Consider the following 6787-nt stretch of genomic DNA (forward strand, 5'->3'; position numbering starts at 1 on the left):
ACTACGTACTAGACACTCAGGAGTTCATGACATCTAACAAAACATACGCTGTGAAGGATGGTTATCGCTGACGATACTATGGCAATGATTAACAAAAAAGTATAAGCGCCATAATTTATAACTAAAGTTTTACAATTACGAATTGGAATGGAGCTCTGGTGATCTCGATTGTATCGAGCATAAGTTCGTGATTCAAGATACGCTAAAAGTTGATTAGAACGATTCAACTTCAGTTTTAAATTTAAACGATAGGGGTTATTCTTTCAAATGCTGTTTAAAATCCAGTCACTGTTTATCTGAACCGCAATAGAAGATACAGTACCACACCTGCGCATTATAATGTCAAACGCATGAAGTATTTTTATATCATAAGCGAGTGTATGGAATTTCTACAATGATTATTAAATAAAAGTTGTTTAAAATAAAATATATTTTTTTAATAAAGAAGAATTTAATATCATGAATTCATTTATTTCTTATAGTTCAATATTAATCTTTTTTATATGTTTGTGACGTCGGGGTCACTCTCATGTACGCTTGGACTAAGCGTAAACTCAGGGTTGCTCTGATTTGGCTATCGTGTAACTTATAAGCCGGGACGAGCAATATTGTTGCGTGGAGAAAACTGTATGCTAGCGCGGTATGTAATAACCAAATGTTATTACGAACACACTAGACTCACGCTTAATGTGTTCTTAAGGGACTTTAATGAAAATTCACCAGACTCACGCTTAATGAATTTCCAAAAAAACGGATTGCTTAAAGAAAGAAAAGGATAGCCAGATATAAGGTTTTACTTACTTTTATTTAATTAAATTATTTGTTATTATGGCTGCGCTCTCTCTGCTCTTTGACCTCTTTCTCTCTCTTTCTCTCCATTATAGATGTAGTTGGGTGACTTCTTGATTGAATTTTGGCTGACTTCTTGATAATATACTTCAAAATTTTCTTCTCTTATGCCTCCAGCACTCACTCACTGGTAGTTACTTTTTGTTAGACACTTCCTGGTACTCACTCCACTCCTCGAGTCTAGTACAGAGCTTTTTATAAGCAGTGGGTGGTTGGGTGGGAATCCCTTTCCTCAGGCCCATGAAGCGATAACGGCCAAATTTTGTATTGGTGGGAAATTTTCCAATCGTATCTAGGATTTCTTTATTGGTCTGTGGGCGTGAATTTTCAGAGAGAGAAAGGGCGGTCCCTTTTTAACTTGGGCCCTTTTCTCCAGAGATGGCTCTCGGAGTGCCACTTTTAAGAGCAATAGTGATGCCATAGTTTATAATTACTTATACAAAATCGTACTAAACTTAGTTAATTTTAACGATACATAGTGATCATTACAATAATTCAATTATTATAAATATTTAGAAAAATCCACAACTTCTACGATTTATTATAAAATGCATTATTGTTCTAATATAAAATTATTTACTAGTTATTTGGTGATTAAAAGATGCGCATTATGGTACAATAATAACTTACAAAATTGATTAAAATCCATTAAATATTACGGATATTTCCTTAAAATTCGGTAAGAAAAAAAAAGATAAATTGCATTTTTATGGCCCTCTTCTATTATCGGCGTGATAACGCTTCACGATGTATACGCGATGATCGTAGGCTCCTGTCAACACATCCGCGTGGGACAAAGCAGGATAGAGCGTCGCAGGCTCGGGCCTTTATCAAGTTTTATATAAACTCTTTATCTCGAATGCGTTTTCATCGTGGGAAATCAGGAAGATTCCCACTCCGTTCTATATATTTATTTCTATTAATTAATATTGAGAAAAAACTAAGTTACGGCTGGCCGTCACATGTTCTTATCTTTTTTTTCTTTTTCATTTTTAGAACATAATGAAATATTATATTAATTAAATTATTAAATAACAATTTTTATATAAGTCGTCGGAGGGACGCACGGAGATTCGAAATGCGGGAAGTTTGCCTAAGATTTACGGCGATGTATCAAAGTACCACGTGGTCAAGGATACCAGACTAAATGTATAATGGCGCAACAAACCTCGCATAGACTAGTATACTAGATCTGTTTAACAAAATAAATAATAAAAGACCATAAAAGATTATTTTAAAAACTTATTTATTTAAATAGTATTTGAATAGTATTATTTAAATATTGCTTATTTAAATATTATTTAAAAGTAATATTGCACAATGAGGCGATGGAGTTTTGCTCATATGGCGACACATGTGGTCTCGTATACCAGACCTGGTCTGGTATTTCCCAGGTCTGGTACATTCTTAGCTCACCAACTGAAACTCTAGTCACTTCTTCTCAAATTATTTTTTTGCGATTTTACCTTTAAATGTCTTTCAACCTGACATGCTATGATCAAATGGTCTTCGAACTAGGATTCAGCGTGTGTCAAAATACATAAGAATATATGTATGTCATTTTCGGTACAAACCACTTCTTTTAATCACTCATTATCCTTTATATACAGACTTATTACTAAAGAGTATGAATTAACTATAATAATTGTAAAAGACGTTTATAGTAAAATGAAACCAAAAGACTTCTGATAAAATAATTTATTCTTAGGTTTCAATATGTTACAGATATTATGAAATATTAAGAAGATTCCAAATTTTATAATAACTTCACACTTGCCATTATGAAAGAGAATCTGATGAACCGGTAGCGATAATACGATAGCCTTGAAAATGTTTTAGCGAGGAAAAATTTGATGGTACATTTGTTCGATCTGATTAAAACATTAAATATATAGCTAAAACCAGAAAATAATAATTTAGATATTAAAGTATTAATATATGAATGTGCGACAACTTTGAAGTAAAGCTTAAAATTCATGAATCCCAATAGACTTTTCAAAATATTCAAGAAAATAAAATGCTAATAAAACTAAAAACATATATGTCGCACTTATAATAAAGAAGTAAATTAGTTAGTTAATGGTACAATGATGATTTCATTTACATATAGATAGTAGATTAGCCAAGTTGCCATATATATCAACAAAGTACTAATAGGCAAATATATGATTACACATACTAGGAGTGACTTTGTATTGTAAATTAATGGAAAATTCTTATAATCTATGCTATACCTATAAGTACAAAATAATATATGCAGAGTAGTTTAAAGTCTAAACTGGCTATATCAATATTTATGTTTTCCTTATGCTGCTAGATGCTATTAAAAATAATTTATTAAAAATTCTTATTAATTTACACTTTATAAAAAATTGTAATTACGTATCTTTACTTTAATTTTGCAAGAAATTTATATTGTTTTTTAAATTTTTCAGTGAATGTATACGATGAAGCAAATGCTAACTACTCAATTGTGCGCATAGATATAATTTTTATATATACAGTGGATCTTTCTAAAAAAGTGAGATGAAAAAAAAATACAGAGCGGATCTTTGCCGGGGCCACTGTACTGTTTGGAGGGAGTAAGAGAAAGTATCTCAGAAGGAGAATGGAAAAAAAGCGAAAGAGAGTAGGTAACAGCATTCTAAAGATACGTGCACTTCTATTCTTTAAAGAAGTACATTTCTGACTTAAAGCATCTGGAAAGGAGGTGAAAAGGTACTATTGGATAAGAAAAAGGACCTGAAACCAATAGTAGCATGTGAAGGTGGAGCAAAATATATTAAGTTGCGTTCTCTGCATTCAATAAATCAAGTTTAGATTTTGGATTCAACGTGGACGGAATGGCTAGAAATGGTTGTGATGTGCGAAACTCTATGAGATCATTTGGTTATTGAAGCTTATTTGTTTCATACTTTAGTTTTTATTTTTTTATATCAGTCATTGATACGCTTAAAATTGTGAAAACAATAACTATTTAATTTATGAAACATTAGTGATAATATGAATTCCACCAATAAAGTATTCGTAATGATAACTATATATTTGACAATATGTATATTTCTATTTGGATCAGTTTATTCAGCAACAACTAGCAATAAAAAAACAAAAGGTAACATTAAATTATAAATAATGCACTATTTATTAGTTTAAATCAATTTTTATGTATTCTTTTTCGGGATTTAGAAAATTAATTATACAACATTACTCTGTAAGAAGCACTACCCTAATGTTTAAGAATTCAATTATTACTATAAAATATTCAATTTGATTTGTATATAATTAATTTTCCATTATTAATTACAAATAAATATAATATATGAATTATGATCTGCAAATGATAATTAATATTGCAGTAGTAGAAATAGAATTCATATAATACTCGATCAATTTCATAATTAAAGAAGCCGCTATCATTCAGCATGATCGATCCGTACTACGCATGAAGGCTGCTAGTATATTTTATGAGAAAACATAAAGTAGTTTAAAAGAAAAATGTTAACTTAAATTTTTTATTTGTCATGCGATAGTTGAAATCAGCTGTAATAATTTTTTCAAATATTTATCATGCATAAAGTGCAATGCAATGTTTAAAAAATTAATGAATTTAATAAGTCTTTTTTCTTTGTAAAAATGCGTTACACAGGGAAGTATATAAATGTATAACTTATTTATAAATCTATTTTATATTCAAGTACAAATGAAATATAAATTGTATAAAATATACTTGGCACTTGTCTAATAATTCTAATAGTAACACTATATTAAAAGTCAAAACCAAATATAATTTTAAAGTTACCTAGGTAACAAAAGTAATGATTTTGGATCTGAGAGTCGTTGAGTTTGAAAACTAATTGAAAGAGATATAAAAATTGTTATGATTTATGAAGTTTCTTCATATATTTTATCTATAGGGTAACTTTTGGTCGGCATTTTCATTCAGAAGGCACAACATTGGAGCATAAAATTTGTATTATTTATTATACTTTTCGAAATTAAAGTTTTATGCAAAAAAAGTTAACCTTAATTTTAATAATGTTTGACATTAGCGATCATATTCAAGCATGTATACTATGTTCTATCACACGGAACAACAATTTATTCACGTTTCAGAAAAAACGGTGAATCGATATCCTGATACTTATATTGTTATTAATAAGAATCTTCATCACGTGTCTAATCCTTCAAGAAAGGTAAAGACATCAGGTGAGTATGTATATATTTGAATGAATTCTTATCACATAGTTTTCAAAGTTATAATTATAATTCTCAACGGAAAGTTTAAAGCTTGAGTAAACTGGAAATCACTATTATATTAAATGAATTCTTTTTACAGAAAAGTCAATTCACATGCGGCATGTTTAATATTTATTATTTTTGAATTATAATGACTAGACTTGAATTAAATTCAAAATAATAAAATCATTTTCTGAATGTTTCTTGTTTTGTAATTCTAAGTGAACATATTTGGATTGTTATGTACAGAGAACACTTAATCAGCAAATAAATAGCGTAGATCAGAAAAATATAGGGCACTCACGCTGTTTGGATGTATTGAAATCGTTCCTAACATTTTTGCGATTAATAGTATAGTATAGCACTTTCATGGTGCATACCATATTTATGGTATATTACCTGTAGATAAAAATCTAATGTTAAATTGTCAGAAATGAAAATTTTTTAATTACTATAGTCGATCTAAAATTTTCTACCTTGAATTTTTACAAGTTATATTCTTCAATTGAAATTTTAATCTAAAAGGAATGCTATTGAAATCGAGTGAAATCGATTATGTTCAAAACTATTCAAATATATTATATTCTTGACATCTAAATCAACAGAAAATAATGTTAAATCGAGTCGCGCTTAAGCAATGACAGCGACCGGTACGCATGCCTCTCGCTCTGCGCCTACCCATTTTTTCAATTCCGCTCCCGTGCTACACTAGGGCAGTTCAATAGTGATAATTACACACCTACTTATCATTACCTGTGGAGTTTGCAGTGAAACAGTGGATGGCATATTGTACCCCATCCATTTCCCATTTACTAGTGATAAGTGATCACTATCGAATAAGTAAATCTATATTGCACGTAGGAGAGAGTAGCGCTCTCGTGCTTCTTTATTTTTGATTCTTACTCGCACCGCTCTCGGTGGGTCAAAATGGATGATATTGGTAACAAACTTAGCGATATTCCGCCCAGAAATTAACATGTGGCTGAAACTACTAATGGCAAGGACCAAACTGTCCAAAGTCAGAGCGCGATAGTCGTTGACAATGGCATCCCAAAGTAACTTGCCAAAAATCAACAACAAAAAACGATACTGACAAGCACATTCACAAGTGCTTTTGAAAAGATAAAGTTACCGAACTATCGCGACGCCAATACCCTCTGCAAAAAAATATTCTCGGACGCCACCAAACCCTCGCAGCCGATCAAATCCACTAACATCTCTCAGAGGAACATACCAACTTACACGCTATACAACAGACAAGTACCAACCTTCGCAGAACCTCCAATACTCCAAAGCTACAAATGATCATCAGTAGCACTGACGAAAGACGATGACTGGCTCTCTCACCCTTATCGGAAAAAGCCATACTCCCAGCAACCCGCTTTCTTCACAGGAGCTTCAATCAAAAACAGATTCGAAAATCTCACGGACACCAAGTCTAACGATTCCGAAATAGACTTCACAGAAACAAAATCGTCAGAAACTGAGAGTGGATAACCCACTTTAAAACCAGAAGCGCACCGTCGTAGAAAGAAGCACTGCTCAACACCAAAAGAACCGCCGATCGCGCATCAACAACAACAAACTAATCCATTCACTAATAAGGTCCCTAACGCAACGACGACTCAGCAGCAACAGAAACAACAATGCCAGCAGCAGCAGCAATAGCAACAAGAGAATGGAGCTACCATTACACACGTAG

The sequence above is a fragment of the Phymastichus coffea genome, unplaced genomic scaffold, assembly GCF_024137745.1.
Source record: "Phymastichus coffea isolate CEN01 unplaced genomic scaffold, Cenicafe_Pcof_1.1 PCOF00005, whole genome shotgun sequence".
Classification (NCBI taxonomy): Eukaryota; Metazoa; Arthropoda; class Insecta; order Hymenoptera; family Eulophidae; genus Phymastichus; species Phymastichus coffea.